Genomic DNA, 17,897 nt, shown 5'->3' with positions numbered 1-17,897 from the left:
CCGACGCTGGGGTGAGGCGCTTGTTCAGTCGTCGTCGGAAGACAGCACTCATAACAGAAAGATGTGCACCTGTATCGATGAGTGCCGTGACAGGAGAGCCATCAACGTCAACGTCAACAAGGTTTTGGTTCGTGTGTAACATGAGCCGAGGATTTGAGGGCAGGGCGGACAACGCAGCTTCACTTCCAGAAGCTGCAGTGCCTAGTTTTCCGGCTGGATCCGGGAGGCGGTAGGCGACGGAGAGAAGGGACGGGGTTGGGGCGAACGAGACTGATGGCGGTGAGGTGAGGGTGAGCGGCTGTAGCGAAGGTTCGGGGCAGGATCATCAGCGGCAATGGGTTCATAGCGGGTGGACTAGGGAACAGAAGGTCCAAAGGGGCGGGAAAGAGCGGCGGTGTATGTCCGAGGAGGTGGTGGCCATCGGTTGCGGCAGTGACGGGCGACGTGGCCGATGTGACAGCAGTGAAAGCCGATCGGCTTGTCATCAGAGGTACGCCATTCGGACGGGTTGCGGCGAGATGTAGCACAAAAGGACTGCCGGGGACGAGGAGGGCCGCTAGACAACTGGGGAACGAAACGTGGAACACACGGTGTTCAGACCCATGTTCTCAAATTCCTGTCTGACGACAGCCTGATTCATCGCAATCGTGGTTGCTGGTGGATCGGGAGGCATCGCGGAAAAAGCTGGCAAACAGGCGGCCTCGAGCTCACGGCGAACAATACGGGTTACGTCGTCACAGGGGATGGGCTGACGCGGTCGACCCTCACATGCCGACGTAGCAGCAGTGTTTGGTAGCCGCGTGATGTGATGTGCGATACGGCGGCTCTTAGCTTGTTCAAGGCGACGGCATTCTTTGATGATGGTGTCGATAATCGAGACGTGGCCGAAAACAAGGAAATTGAGAGCATCGTCGGCGATGCCTTTTAGCACATGCGACACTTTATCTGCTTCAGACATAGTATCGTCTGCTTTGCAGCAGAGAGCCAGGACGGCAAGGATGTATGAAACGTACGGCTCTGTAGATGTCTGAACACAAGACGCAAGAGCCTTTCTCGCGGCAGCCTTGCGCCCAATGGTATCGCCGAACAGTTCCCTGAGCTTTTCTTTGAAGCTGTCAAAACTGTTTATCTCGTCGTCATGCGTTTGGTGCCACATGCGTGGAGTGCCGCCGAGATAATAGATGACATTGGCGAGCATGATCGTTGGGTCCCACCTGTTATTAGCACTGGTGTGTTCGTAGAGCTTGATCCATTCGTCAACGTCCTCTCCCTGCAGGCCAGAGAACACACCAGGGTCGCGATGTTGGGCAACCGTGATGATTGTAGCAGTCGGACAAGCCGAAGCCGTTGCAGAGGTGGTCTCGTCACCGGAAGGCATGGTGACAAGCTCGATGTACCGACCACTCCGGAGTTCTGTGGTGAGGACGGGGATCGCTGACCTCCACCAGAATGTTACGTGTGGATATACACAGATGAAAGAGGCTATATACAGGCTATTTACACTTGAGCCAGACCACCAGGCCGACACTCGCTCGCGCCAAGGGCACAGACCCACTTCGTCGTCGTTCTCGCGGCGGCTCGTCCCTCGAGCATCGCTCGATGATATCGTAAAAATAATGATTAAAAAAACACCCTAGAGCTTCCGACTAAAAAAGAAAAAAAAAACGAGTATAAGTAGACTCGCACTTCTCAGCAAGCAATGTGGCGAAGCTGCAGTTACGTGTTATTTCTGGTCCTTATAGAAGAATCGTCCTTATAGTATAATTATAAAAGGACCTGTAATGGTCCAGTTAGCAGCTGCGCCATAGTGCCACGTCTAGTGTGGGCGGATTTTACCTAACGAGCTTCCCGGTCATTCATTATTTTCTGCTGCAAAGCCAAACAAATCCATCTATGCGAAGTTTCGCGATAGACGCGTGGACTATTACGTACAATAAAAGGATTCCACGAACGCTGCAATTTTCTAATGGATGAAGATGTTTGCGCAGTCGCAATAGTTCATCTAAGCTTACTTTTTTAATAACTTTTATCAGTCGACTGACGCGTCATTCGGTCAGTCGTACAATATATAAACATGAAACTGTCTAAAACAAAGCCACATTCGCCAGATGTAGGAAACTTGCGCAGCTGCTAGGTGAACCGTCGCAGGCAGCAGTGAGACGCAATTCTTTCCTGAGGACTATAAACGCGACGTACGTAGCTGCTGCGTCGTCACTTCGCTTTCTCGAAGTGTGATTTAATTGATTGTTCCCACAACGAAAGGCCCTCGTGAAACTTTGACTTGGAAAATAATTGAGTAACTCTCGACCAACGGAAAGCTGAACAGTCCGTGTTCGACAAAGTTTGTACTCTTACTGCTTCTACAGTATGTAGTATTAATTTCTCGAGTCGCATAGAAGCAGGTTTCTTGAAGATCTGGCGTTCCTGTGCAAGGGTGCGCCGTGCAAAGTAAGTTTATACTTAGGGATATTGAAATCAATATGGCCCCTCCCCTGCAGTCGTGAAGTATTTCACAAAGAGAATTTTAAGATGTCAGTTAGGAAATATGCCCTCTGTTGGACAGAGCTGATGATTCCTATAAAGCTCAAGAGAAATAAGTTCTTAAAAGGTGGATATACTTACTTCATCGATTGACTGTATATAGAGCTGACACTCTACCGCAATCGCTAGCATTATTTGTTTTCATTTTTCTTGCTGAGAGAAATCGGGAACAGGCTTCGTTGGGCAGTCACTTGCATGACTGGTAGCCAGGCCTCTTTGTCTGCCACATTGAATAAGGGCTATGTCTGTTACTAGCCCAGAACGAAAATTAAAAGTGTTATTCCAATGGAGCTGCGATGGCTATCAACGTTGCAATAAGTGCCGATGTTTAATTTGGGCCTAGTTGCTGAAGTTGCGAAAACGAGGTGAAAAATAAGGCGAACAAATTTCGCCGACCCTTACGATGCTCCCTAATGCGAATTTCGAGTGGTGCTGCTTAGGTGTCGGAATTCGCGATATCTTGTGGCAAGGAATTTGATTAGGAAAGACAAAGTGCTCTCAACGGCGGCGCTGAGCCTCTGCTCGGACAGCTCGCTTAGCAGTAGGGGCGGACAAATTAGTTCCACTGCTTGCGTCACTCATTGTGCAGAATAAACCGTGAATACGGGAACGCATGACTTGGTGCGGACCGCATTGTCTAGCGGCGGCGGTGGTGGCACCGGTGAAGTAGCGCATGCCTAGTGGATCCGAAGCCCAGGCCAGCGCTTTGTTTCAGCGGTGGGCCCGTGCCTTGTCTTGCGGGCACTCCGCTCTCCTCCTCGCCCTTTAAGCCATATCTTTCTCCACTTTACCGCCCCTTGGTTGCACTGCACCCTTCTCTCTGCTTTCATCCTCCGCTGCGCTCCGCGTTTGCTTTCATCTTTCGCTGCGCTCGTTCGCTCGGTTACGCCGACGCTCGCCGCAGGAACGGGTGCCTAAGAGCTACGCTCTAAAATCAAGAGAATGTTGTAAGTCAAGGTTGCGTTTCCTCTGGGGTTATGGCTCTGGATATTTAATTTTTCTCAGCATGGCATTTTAAGCGCAGGTGCCAGTCACCCAATCGTGTACTAAAATCCCCTCTTGACACAGAGGTTCCCCTCTCGCATTACCTCGGCCTTCCAGCCCTTTGGTGTATGTTTCATTTTGTTGCTGAATATGTAGAAAGCAGTGCTTAAGAATACTAGATAAAATGTATAAGTTCTAAAATCTGATATATCATGTCACTTTCGGTATCTGAACGTGTTGTCACACCGCTCCAGGCACGTTCCTACGCTCATATACCATTCTGCTTGAACACGTATATTGGTATGTGCCGCAGAAAAAAAAAAAGAAAGATGAGGAGCCATTGCGTTCTCTGAAGGTGGATGACAAGCGAAGGTGTAGCACATCACGCAGGCTTAGACAGGGGAGATGTATTAATTTTCATCATTTGGTAATGGTAGTGACGATAGCTTTGAGGTTACCGTGATATACACTGATTGGTTCGGCTACAACCTTAAACAGATTTTTAACCAAAGTTGAATCTATACACAACCGTTGTTGAGCAGTTGAGTGACTTGGATTAGCTGGCACTTCCAAAACAAGCTGTTCTAGTACGAACTGAGGGAACCATTTCTTGTCTGGGTTTGAAATATCCACGCTGAAGTCTCCAGCGATGATCGCATGGGTAGTGTCATCACGGCTAAGCTATGCAAAGTGCGTTGTCATGTACTTCTCGATATCACATTTGGGTATGCCTAGAGATATATACGTAGTGGATATCACAATTCCGTCTTTCGTTTGTACTGCACAGACATCCCCACAGTCGGTGGCACTGTCCTCTTGCGAGTCAAGCATTCATGGTTGTACATACATTTTGTTCTCTGTGTATATGAAAACGCCTCCCGCTCGTGAGTCCATATGGGCTGTACACAAACGATTCCAGTATACCCATCGACTTGAAACAATGCACATTGATTTATTTATTTCATTTATTATTATTATTTATTATTTCTATAAGAGGCGGAGTGCTTGAAGCCTGCTTCACCTCCGCCACTGGTCGGCCCGTTATTGGACCATCTCCGGGATCGGCCTACGCTCACTTCTTTTTTTATTGTTGACGCACAAACACGAAAAATATGCGGAATCCTAGCCATATACAGCTTCGTTGTAAAATCTCTTTTAACGCCTTACACAAGTGTATCATGTACGAAGCTCCTGGAACGTGGAAGAACGGTGAGAAAAGCCAGCAGGGCATTTTAAGGACGAAGAATGCAACTCTGATTTCACGGTCTTCAAAGCACTGAAAGGGTGCATTCTCTCGCCAAAAAAAAAAGTTGAGAACCGGCGACACAAATTCTCAGATGTGGAAAGGTTAACGTTTACAACCAAGATTTCTCATCTCCCCTGTTGGAAAGTTCATGGTTTGGTAAAATGCTAAAATGAGTTAGAGGAAGGTGAAAGATGAAGGGTAACCTGTAACAACAGGGTGACAAAAGGGGACAGCCACGGTGACTGCATCACTCCGTGAAAGGCGCGATCCATCATCGGAGCTTCAGCAGACGGCTTTGCGCCTCCCGCAGACGTTACATCCATTTCTCACTCACAGGAAGGTGTGCCAGATAGGAAGGACAGAGACGAAGATAGAGCGAATGAAGCCCTTCGAAGGTACTGTAGCAACAAATTGGTGGCGGATAGTTATCTGGGCGCGTACTCACAGGAAAGCTCGTATGGTAGAGTAGTTCGTGAGAACAAGTTTCAGCCAATCCTTATACTGGACATATTGCTAGTGAAGTCAGCCAGACAGTGACAAAGAACACTTTCGAACGAAAACCTTTGAGAATTACAGTACGGTAGAAACTTGAACCGACTGGTGCAGAATGGTTCAGAGACATTCGGGTCGGCCGACCGAAGCCGCCAGAAAAGAAGAACAGAATGAAGTTGCCACGCTGCCAGGGCCAGCGATACGTTTTGCTTTGTCTTCGCGCACAGCTTGGGCAATAATTTCATGCCTTCTCTTGTCTCCGAGATCTCGCTGAGCGAAAAGCACCCCGGTGCGATCCCGCAGACGCAGGTCTCGTCCTACTTTATCTGTGCGTCTTTTGAGCTTGAGTACGAAACTTGAAAGCGTCGGAACGCGTACCTCCATATAACCGCTGTATAGCCGTAAAAGGGTTCGGAGGAAGGGATCCGAAAAAGAAATAAGATTTTTGTCGCTGATAACGTACGCTCCCCAAAAGGGAAAAGTTCAATGTGAACATTCGCTTACTATCGACAGACTGCACACTCTCTCCTTCCAGGTTTAGCGACGCAGCTGAGATAAAATTTAGCTACTCCTGTTTCCGTGCTCCGGCACGATTCGCAGTCGGTTTTAGCCAGCCCGAGCCGCGAAAGAATCTAGGGCTGTGCGACGTCGCATGAAAAGGTGCGTCTCACACTAGGAAGTTCAAGAAGTGGTACTTATTGGGCTACTTGTTGAAACATAGCTATTGAAAAGCAGCTGCATATTGAAAGATATAGGCAAGAAAGATAAACATCACGAGTGGCACTACCTAGTAATTTGGTAGTCGGTAGTTGTAGTTCGTAGTGGTGCTCGTCTTGCCTGGACTTTCCTGTGCATAATTCTGTTACTTCTGTTACTTCTGTGCATAATTCTGTTAAACTGAGCTGGTTGTGCAAATAGTCAATAGGGAGGATACTCTCGCGCGCAAAAGCTGCTATAAGAATAATGTCCAGGGCTTTGTTAACTGTACAGCGCCGGTCGTCTATAAAATCCCGCTTGATTGTAAACGTTGCTATATAGGGCAAACGGGGAGGTATAATGATCGCCTGCGCGAGCATGCTACTAAACTAAAAGGAAAACCGTACAGTCATCTAGCTGCGCCCTGTAAGACGTGCGGTTGAACCCGGATCTTTAACAGGTGCGAAATAATCGGCAGATATAGTGAAAAGCGTGCGCGGGAAATAATTGAAGCATATTGTATATTCAGAAGTGGCGACGCGTGCGTCAGCTCTGCGTCCCTCTCGCTCTCAACAAAAGAAATTGATTATCTTCGTGGCTGACACTTATTCGTCTTATCCTTCTTTTTCTATTCTTTATGTCACCTTCATGATGTATTTATATGCTGCTTCTGCAAATCTAACATTTGGTTGCTAGTCAGCGCTCTGTCCTGTTTACTCGCTCGTACTGTGTTGCGCTGTTCCTGTTTTTATTCTGTTACTTAAGTGCCGTAAGTGCCGTAATTTTCTGGCACACACACACACACACACACACACACACACACACACACACACACACACACACACACACACACACACACACACACACACACACACACGCACACACACACACACACAAACACACACACACACACAGACACAGACACAGACACAGACACAGACACAGACACAGACACACACACACACACACACACACACACACACACACACACACACACACACACACACACACACACACACACACACACACACACACACACACACACACACACACACACACACACACACACACACGCACACACACACACACACACACACACACACAGACACAGACACAGACACAGACACACACACACACACACACACACACACATCCCGCGACCTCGTGCTGCTGAGCACGAGGTCGCGAGGTCCCGGCCACGGCGGCCGCATTTCGATGGGGGCGAAATGCGAAAACACCCGTGTACTTAGATTTAGGTGCACGTTAAAGAACCCCAGGTGGTCGAAATTTCCGGAGTCCTCCACTACGGCGTGCCTCCTAATCAGAAAGTGGTTTTGGCACGTAAACCCCCCCCCCCCCCCGCCCCCCAAGAAAAATCATCCTTTTAATTCATAGTTTCCACCCCGAACGAAGCTTGTAAGAATGCCAGACAGCTAGGAAGCTGCAATGGCGTGTCGGCTTGTTGCAGGAAAATGACTGCACAGGCTTCCTTAAGTGAAAAGCCCCGCATCTGCTGTCGGCAGAAGATGTTTCGCTCGGAGCACATTCCCTTATGGCATGACATTCCAACGACCCAGAGAAACACTTCCAAATGTCTACGTGACGAAGAATGCTTGAAGCACCAGAAAGAATGCACGCGCGTATGAACGCATCACGAAATGTGCTTAAGCGTACGGTTGTAAGCGGAAACAAACTAGCGAGCGCACGTATTAAGCCCGTTAACAAGCTTTATAGTGGCCTTTATAGCATGCTTAGGGGCTATAAAAACGCCCGATGCCGGAGGATAAAGGGGAACTTCGCCTGTTATCAAATTACAACTGTAGTAACTTTCAAGTGTATTGCTTGTGAAAGAAAGAAAGACGTATTGTCAGCCAGAAAATTGTTATGTCTGCGAAGACCCGCAGCTCTACATTTTGAAGGTTTAGGAGGAAATAAAAAAGTAACTAAAGAAAAAAATCGCTTGTGGGCTTGTTGTTTTTACCAAGTGTTTAAAACATTCCCTCAGAGAGAGAGAGAGAGAGAGACAACTTCATGTAGTCGCCTGCAGAACGACACCATGACTAAATGGCGCCGTGACGCGGGCCCTGACGTCTTCTCAGCGGGTGGTCTCTACTCAACTCCAGCGCGTGTTACTCCCGCGGTTGGTCGCCCTGTGGGGCAACGTTCCGTCGGTTTCGCTCGGCCTTTGTCTTTCAAGAGCCGCCGAGACCTGCTGGACGGCCCAGGTTTGGCTTTCGTGGTCGTAGCATTCCGCCGCAGCCGCGAGTCGCTCAACTAATTTCGAACAAAGCTAGTTGCACGGTGTGTTTCCACATTCACCTCATCTTTTTTTATCCGCGGGGAAGTACGAAATCAGAAATAGGCATCAACGTTTCCATAAAGACCATGCAGTGCCCGTAACTAAAAAAAAAGCCAGAAACATAAAAAAAACTTTCATATCATTTCTTTCGCATTGAAGAAAACTTTAATAGCAGTGACGTCAAGAAAGGCAGGCACCTACGAAGATTTGTAAGCAAATATGTAACGTCTCTTGTAATCACTGCTGAAATCGTTCTCAGATAAAATGTCCATTATGGTAGTACCGGCATTCCAGAGTTAAACATATTAGTTAACCTAGTTTTCTTTTTCTTACACCCTCAGAATAAAGTTACAACTCGCCTAACTATTACCTAAACTCTCTTGCAGCTGATCAAAAAGGTGGTTCTAACGCAGCGACACGCAGCTACCGCACAGCGAAAGAGCAAACAATGCCAAGGTATGGTGGTACATTTCCAAGGCGTTCGAGCGCCTTTTTTCTCTTACTTCGAGTAGTCGCAATCAGGAATTTAATATATCAAGTGTCTCTTGCGCGCACACCAAATTTTCATCTTCTTTTCCCCAAGTCTGTTTCACCGTGTCTTCCTTACCGCTAACTTTCCCTCTCTCTTTTTCTGTCTCTCTGGCAACAAACGCGCCAGGTGAGAAGACGAAAGAAAGGTCAAAGCAATCAATCGAAAAAGGACGCGTAGAGACAGTAAAAGACAAGACAAAAAAAAAAAAAAAAGAGCAGCCCTGGAAAGGAAATAAGGAACGCAGACGGCTCTCGCAGGGCAAGGTCTGTGCGGAAAGGAACAAGCTCTATGGAACTAATTTCGATGTCACGAACTGATGCGGCTAGTTCCTTTTCTGGCTTTGCTTTCGTGAGCTGCTTTGCGACATTGTAATGGCAATCCGGTTGCCGCAGGGAAAAAAAAAAGAAGCAGAACAAACGCAGTCTGCGCGGGAAGTACGGCAACTGGAGAGTAGCGATGAGAAAAAAAAAGACAAGAAAAAATATTCTGGTTGTATAAGCGAAGCACGCACAAAGAACGAGAACGCACAGCTAGGCTACGAAGTTACTGCTACTTCTGAGCGAAAAAAAGAATAGAAAGAATACATAAGAAAGATGAATACTGGTTAGCGGATCAGCGCGTCTTAACTGCTGACACCTATATGGAGCGACGAGAAAAAGCGCTCGCGATACACGTCTGAGCCGAAATCGAAGATGGATAAACGCACAGGGCAAGGGTTTCACAGCATGGATGGCTGCCTTCGCAGCGAACAGTGCGCTAACGTCGCGTGAGCATGCAGACGTGTGGGCTCGGCTGACGTGTAGGCTGCGTGAGATGACTTCCCGGCAGCCATTCTATAGTGAGGTAAAGTAGGATGTTTGGCTTATCGGAACGGTAGTATACTTGCAATGAGGGCGTAAAACGACGGCAACACAAAGAAAATGACACAGAGCGGGCGCTGTTTGATTCAATGAAGTTTATTAGGAGCAATATAACAACAGGAAAACACCTCCTTAGCGAGCGTGCCATTAAGTGACGTCATGGAATAAATCATCATGTGAATGTCTCACGATATAAGACTCTAATTGTTAAGAGCAGGGCGAGGGAGCAGTTTATAATAGATTATAGGAGAAGGTCCGCATGATTTTGGAGTCTGGTCTCTAAATTCAAACACGGAGATCAGTTGAGGTTACTAGCTCCAGCATGCAGCGCTTCCGATGTTTTCAATAGTTAACTTCCATTGACTTCCCTCGCTTTTTTCTTCTCCTTGAGTCTTTTCGCGTTTTGTTTTCCGAATACACGATCTGCGCAAGAAGCGTCAATTCGCTTTTCTTTCTCGACGGTTGCCTTATATTTATCTGAATCCTCATCATGACAAGAAACACAGGATATAAGATGTTGCTGAGCTGGCAATACGTTGAAATGTTAGAGCGAAGACAAACCAGTGTTACCAGCTGGGCGCAGGACTCGCGTATTTATTACAAGAGTCATGTGCGAGAATTTCGGAGCGATACAGCACAAGGGAGAGAATTTCGAGTGATACAGCGCAATTCAGCACACGTAGCGCGCAAATATCAGCCCGAGAGATGTGGTGCTGGATTCCTTAAAAAATAGAAAACGTTAGTTTACACGCAAAAATCGGGCTGCAAAAGGAGATCGTCCTTCTCTTGGGTGTCTGTAAACAAAGCGGAAGACAACTTTGGTGAAAACATTGACCATAAATAGACCCAGAAAAGAATATGAATACAACAGAAAGAAGACAGTGGAGGTGAACCAGCGGCAGCAGAGGCCCGAGTAATCCATCAATTGCGCGAGAAGCGTTTCTCATCAGGCACAACTTTATATTTCTCCGTCGCAGATCCGAAGCGTCGGCTGAACAGAAGGTACGCCGAGAAAGGAAAGTATAGACAGGAGGGGAGGGGAAAGAGAGAAGAGTGAGATAGAAGTAGAAAAAAAAAGTGAGGAAGTTGAGCGTGCCCCCGAAGTGGGATCCCTCTCTATAATGCGCCGCCCAGACGCTGTCGAACCTATCCGTCAGCCAACTGCTCTACCACGAACAGAGCCAAACTACCGTTTGTAAGTAGAAAGAAAGAAAGAAAGCAAGAAGGGAAGAAATAAAGAAAGAAAGAAAGAAGCGACTAAGACCTTACAGCATGCGGGCGCACGCACGCACTCATCTCTCATCTGCTTCATCCACGACCCACGTGGCGAAGAAGTTGCGCCACGCGCTACTTCCTCTTCATCACGCGAACAGCGCTGGCGTGCGCCACACGAACTTGTCGGCTATACAGCGCGGATTGACCGAAACTCTCGATGAGTTCGAGGCAGTGAAAGAGGAGAACGCGAGGCAGAGAAATTGGAAAGTGGCAAGCCCCGACAAAGAAATCGTGAAAAAGAAATCCAGGTGCGCAACAGCAACAACTACAAAAAATAAACACTCAATGGGATCAATTATCAAAGTTGAAAAGACAATGAAATGTAAAGAAGAAAGAAGGAAAAGAGTACCGATCGCAGTTTCTACATTCTGCCTCGAGATCCCTGACGGATATTCCCTTGGAGAAAATTCCGTTTTGCGTCGCTGCTTCTATTGGATTCAGCGGTAGTAAAGACGCTTCTAAATCCGAGCTGCACGGCGTTGTTCCATTGATTAGGTTGCCTCGGGGCAGCTTGCTATACAAAAGACAGAATAGGGATTGCTGAATGAGTACATACCATAACTTTTCTGTACGATCAGCTTCATCAGCCACGGTTGCAGAGGCCTGTGACCATCCCCTCCTTCTTTTGACGTTTCGATCTTTCGGTTCTAGCCTGTGCTACGATGAAACATATGCAGTATGAACATACATGGATAACTAAGAATTCAGTGTCTTCGGTTGCTGTCACTTTCATACCTAATCAAGCCTCTCGCAATGTCATGATAAATGCTCGCTGCCCCTTTCCCTTGTATGTGACAGGGCAAGTAGTTTAAATCGGCGGAGACCACAAGCAGAGAGGAATGAAAGAAGGCTCCTATCATCAAAGCGCAGCTGGCTGGTGCCTGAGAAACACATACGCACACACGCACACGCACACACACACACACACACACACGCACGCACACGCACGCACGCACGCACGCACACACACACACACACACACACACACACACACACACACACACACACACACACACACACACACACACACGCACACACACACGCACACACACACACACGCACACACACACGCGCACGCACGCACGCACGCACGCACGCGCACGCACGCGCACGCACGCGCACGCACACACACACACACACACACACACACACACACACACACACACACATATATATATATATATATATAATGTTACCGGTACAAAACAGACCAGAAAACTAGGATTTGGTTACGTGAGCTTGGAGCAGACCCGCCCTTGTCGTTTTACTTAATAGAGTTACAGGTGCGCCGCTTGTTTCGAGAAAAACGCTGCTGCTTTGATTCTATGTAACACAATAACAGCGCAGATGATGAGGAAGAAACGGTAAAATAAAAAACGCTCAGAAAATAGAAGCGATAAGCCTCTCGGGAAACAACGACAAATTCGCTGTGACGTGCTTGAACTTTAGAGGATAAACAACGGCAACAACAAAGCGCGCGCCTCTACTGAGGAGCGAAGTCACTGAAGTGGTGGCGTTGTTCCCCGTCTACTTCTCGACGCTAGTGGAGCGGAACATACGTCAAGGGGAGAGGCCCGACCGTGGAAAGGCTTCACGGGCTGCCTACAAACAAAAGGTCGACGTTATAACACTGCTTCCTTTTATCTCGTTTTTGTTTACCCTTGCTAAAACTCGAAATCTATTGCCTGAGCACGAAATAACAAAGGACAAAGTGTTTCTGTCACTGTTAATCAAACAAGTAGACAACAAAGGGGAACTAAGTCTCAAAGCGGGAGGAGTCGTTTGATTGGAAAGAGAGGCGACGTGGCAATGGGAAGGCAGAAGAGGGGTGTCCTTCTTCGCGCCTCCGATGCCAAGAAGCGTATACGTGTGCTATTCATTAGCGCGAACAATAAGAGAAAACGGATTCCCGGGCACGACCGGAATACGGGAACACTGCGGCCGAGAAGGGCGCAGCGCTTCAGTGTCAAGTGCGCAACGTCTCCCCTCCTTCGTTGATAAGTAGGCTACGTGAGAGTCGCTGAGAGAGAGCGAGAGAAACGGGGAGTTGACCTATTAGATGCCATCGATGCTCAGTGCATTCAATTCTGCGAATAGTACGTTTTACAGGTGACATACGAAGGATACTTGAACAGTAACGTTAGCGGTACACGCTGTGCGGTCGCTACAGCGAACCAATGCACGAGTAGTGCGCACAGTCGTGCCTTCCTGGGCGAAATGGCGCGCTGCTCAGGGGCAGCGTGTTTTCGTTGAGAGGCCACGATAGAAACCCTCAGTCGCTGAAAGAAGTTCATTAACGAAAGAAAAAAAGCAACATCGTGAATTACGGATTTTTTACTAGTTAATGGAAGCGCTGTTTTAGGGCACCTCGCACGCAGTCGACCGGTGACGAGCAAAATCAGTGTCGCCATGGAAACATTAAACTGCAACTTTCCTCATCGGTTTATTTCATAGGCGTCCGAACGTTCTAGTGCAACACTAATATCGCTGCGCAATTCATAAAAAAAAAATTCTGGGAGAGTTCTGGGAGATTTCCGACCGTTGTTGCTGCTTCGCTAAACTGCAATCCCATCTGGGTATGCATTCTTTCTCTGCTCTGCAAAGTTCAGCTATAAACGCAGAAAGACGCACGCACACGCACGCGTGCACGAACGATCACGAAAAGTTGTAGTTTTGCTTTAAGGAAAGCAATCAAATAAGACAGCGCGAAGCTCTGCGATCTGCGTTAATATATCCGCTGCGTACTGCGGGACACAAAGAAAGACTAAGGAACGGCATTATTGTGGACGAATATTCATTTAGGGCCACGTCTATGGATGTTGCCAGCGTGAATTCGCATCCAGCGAAAATTAGGCAAACGATTAAATAAGTGCTTTGTCGGTTTCGGGACAGTTCGAGAGAGTTGTACATTGAAACCCAATTCAAACAATTGTCTTGAAACTCCTGCGCATGCGACACGAATGTCAAATGCATATACAAGCAGAAAGCGGGCATGAACACAAAGGCCGCGCGACACTGGTGCATTTCAAAGGGCTCATCCATCGAATATCACGGTGTTGTAGGAAAATAGATGTTACAGCGCGATGTGGACAACGCCGTGCTTGGAAAGAAGGTTCGTTGAGTATAGACTCGTGCGAAAAGCGACATGCTCGCGTAGGTAACGGAGAATACACGCGGTTCATAATAAGGAGCTGAGAACACAGTAAACTATAATGAGAAATACATGGCACTGAAGGAACTTGAACTGCGAAATAAGCTTCGGCTGATAGAAAGAACAAGGAGGTGCCCCGGAAGTGGCGTCTTCTGAACAAGAGTGGAAAAGGCAGTAGAACGTTTCCTAGAAAAAAGAAACAACATTTGGCCGCTGGCCCCGTTAGGCTAAGTCTCCCAGTGGCATTGATGTTTCAGCGCGCACGTTGTCAAATGCACTGTGGGGACATTAATCAACGCTCAATGTAAAAAAAAAAAAAAAAAAAAAAAAAAAAGATGCCGCCGAATTGAGCAGAAGCGAGCTTCTCCGCCAATATTAAACTGTAGGTTTGCGAGCGGAAGAACATATGACCGATAAAAACATCAAATGGAAAAATATGTAATAGCGTAATATGAGAGTCGGGCTCCGCGTATTTTTGGAGGCGAGCATAAATTAGCGTTTTTCATACGTTTTCTTTTTTAGCAGTAAACAAGGGGGTTATGTTGTCAGTCACCGCGTAATAAGCAACGGAAAGAGAACGGTGGAGAGATTTCCTTCATTGAAGAAAGAAAGAAGAACAAAGAGTGAGAACGAGTGTAGATAGAAAGGGGCGCACCCTGGAACACGGACGAAGAAAGATGACGGGACGCTTTCCAGGTTAAGAGCTTTTACATTTACTGAATATGCACCAACAAGCCCAGCTACAACTACTGCTAAGAAAAAGTTACATTCTATAGCAGCGACATTGTTCTTGTTTTGAAGATATGTCCCTGCTCCAACTAGCCCGATTGCCCACTTTGGTGATCAGTGATTCTGTAAGCAGTCACTGCATGTGATGCTTTGCACAAACAGAGCATATATATATATATATATAGAAGACCATAAGGAGAATCAGTGGAGTGAAAGCTGGCGCAAATATGATGCGCAGCTCTCACTTGCACCGTTTGTCGCGTTATCGTTTAAACTAAACCCTCACAAAAGTCTGTGAGCAATGCTCATTGTGCACGAATATTATGATAGGGTTAATAAGGAAAAAAAATGTAAACAAGAAACCATAGCCCGTGAGGAAGGACATTTTATTCGGGTTCTTTATGCCGTACAGAAGTTCTTTGCGTATTCTCTTATTTTCGCCTCATCATTAGCTCTCTTACGCCATGCATCTCGCAGCGAAGATTCGCCAAACAAGCGATTGCTCTGGTGAACTTCTATGCCCTTCACTTTGATTTTCTCTTTTTTTTTTGAAGGATTTAAGCTCGCACACTGGGTATGAGCCGCATGCTTATACAGGGAGGTTCCGTCTCTCACATTTCGCATCCCTTTGCCCCTCCCCCGGTACAGGGTAGCGAACCGAGGATAATCTCTGGTTAACCTCCCTGTCTTTCTTTGCCCCCCCCCCCTCTCTCTCTTTCTGGCTTGAGCTGGTGCGCTCTTACTTGCTACTTTTCACACGGAGAAGGAGACAGTGGGAACGAAAGATGGATGAAGGACGTCGATGACAAGCATATTGGTGCGATGATGCTAGTAGTCAACACAGCAGCATACTTAAACGTCTTAAGGCCCCTACCACGTTCCGTTAAATATTGGAGCCTGACTCGTAACTGTTATTACAGCATATCTCTGATGAACCCAGGGACCCAAAATGAAGCGTTCACAGTATAGCGTGGCATTGACGTCTGTCAGAGGTGAGCTTCAAGTCCGTGGTTTCTGTCCGCATGTTGAGGAGACAGAAAATACAGGCGCAGACGTCTCCGGTACATGACAGTGGTCGTAATCAGAACTATTTTCAATACCGATGAGGTGTGCGTAGCGCTGAATGAATGCGTGCAAAGTCCTATACCGGGCAGAAAACTTCTGCAGCAGCGTAATTCAGTTTCGGTGGCATACAAAACTTAATTTCGCTGTCACGTTTATGGAGAAAAAGGAAGAAAATTCTAGGAATGACATTCAAAGAAAAAAGAACTGTGAGATAAGTGTCGCTCCAACGTGAGGTGCACCATGAAACCTAGACCAACATATCTAGAAGAAAATGGCAATGAGGTACTGAGGCACCGACTGCGGGAGCTGGAAATGTCAATGCTGTTATGGATGAATCGAGGCTCCGCAGCATTAAGTGGCTAATGGAGAGAGAGCGAGGCATTCTTTAGTGCGGGGACACATGTCAGTGTGATATATATATATATATATATATATATATATATATATATATATATATATATATATATATATATATATATATATATATATATATATATGTATATATACATATATATATGTATATATATATATATGTATATATACATATATATATGTATATATATATATATAGCGTTCACTCAGTCAAAAGTGCTCACAGCGCTGGCACATCTCAAGAAGCGTACCAGGTGCTGCTGTACAAAGCCAGCAATAAGAACGTGCCCTTTTCCTTATCTTCTCCCAAGCGCATTTCTACCATCGGCATCGATGTCGCCGTGTGGTTCCGTAGAAAGTCGGAACCACACGGTTCGTGTACGCGCAAGTGAAAGTGTGCGAGGGGAGCCAACGACCGCGGCTCAATCTCGCCCGCGCGAAAGGGATGAGAGCGAAGAGGAAACGCGCTGGTCTTCCGCCGCACGCGAGGCACCGAGCTTTGCGAGGCTCCGTGAGGAGGGGAGGGAGGAGGGCGTCAGTCTACTCCGACTACGACTACGCATGTGGCGGCTACGCGCGGTCTAGCGGCCGCGTCTCGAGAGCGATTTGCATCGGAGGCGGAGTATAAATGCGTCGGCGGCTGTGTTCTCGGCGATCACTTTGCGTCGAAGCAATAGACAGCACGAAGATAATTTCGCTCGCTGCTGCTGCCGCGTTTCCTCACGCCAGCATTTTGACAGCGAGTGTCCAGGGTCATCGAGTATGATGTGTGTGTGTTTGCTGTGCGCGCTGACACCACGCTTGTTAATATAGTCAGCACGCGAATGTTTACAAGTTCATACGGCCGATAAACGTGCTATGCTTACTTTGTATGGCTGTCTGCTAGTTTGCTATCGCAATCAATGCTTCGCCTTTCGTGCGAAACTTGCGACTTTCTCTTTCTTCACTGTCTACGCGTTCACTCTCTGTGGTCACCACTTTTATATTGATTATTACATAAAGCCCTCCTCCGTCATCCACTTAATTTCCCTTTCCTTGGTCGCCCATGAGAGCGACGGAGAGAGTAACATATTCATGGGTGCTATATGATTATACAGAGTGATGATATTGTAAAAGTGCGAAGTTAGAAATCGGATAATAAAAAAATGACGAGATATACGAGACGCATGAAGTGTGCCTTTGTTAACAACATATGTTCGCAGAGCCATAGCTTCATGACAGTGTCAATATGTTCGACGAAAATGACGATGTCGATACGCTTAATAAAGAGTGATAAAATAGTGCACTCCTTTAAACAGGGCACGAGCAGAGTATTAAGGGGCTCTGAAATCTGGGCAATCACCGCGAGCTCGTCCATGATATACGCGCGAGTAGGATGAGGGCGTGTCGTACAGGGATCTTCCATGCCGCACCGGTTGTCCTGGTATCTATACGCGTACTTGATTTACTGTCGACGGCTGCCCTATCCACACCCACCCTCCGTCATTCACATATACTCTCTGCACTGCTTTAATCAGGAGGTGAAGTGCACCCACAAGAATTGCGAACCTTTTTTTCTTCCACGCTCTTTGTTCTGCGGTTTAACATCGTATGCTTACAACATATTGAACTCACCGCATGCCCATAAATTTTACGTTCGCTCCGCACGTATTTCC

General features: G+C 47.1%; 1 pseudogene; it reads left to right on the top strand.

Moving 5' to 3' along the window:
- The first annotated feature begins 4,471 nt into the window (after positions 1–4,471).
- On the top strand, positions 4,472–4,600 carry LOC142583810 (U2 spliceosomal RNA; annotated as a pseudogene).
- The last annotated feature ends 13,297 nt before the right edge of the window (positions 4,601–17,897 follow it).

This window comes from Dermacentor variabilis, chromosome 5 (genome assembly GCF_050947875.1).
Source record: "Dermacentor variabilis isolate Ectoservices chromosome 5, ASM5094787v1, whole genome shotgun sequence".
Taxonomy (NCBI): domain Eukaryota; kingdom Metazoa; phylum Arthropoda; class Arachnida; order Ixodida; family Ixodidae; genus Dermacentor; species Dermacentor variabilis.
This window is presented reverse-complemented; position numbering and strand designations above follow the sequence as displayed.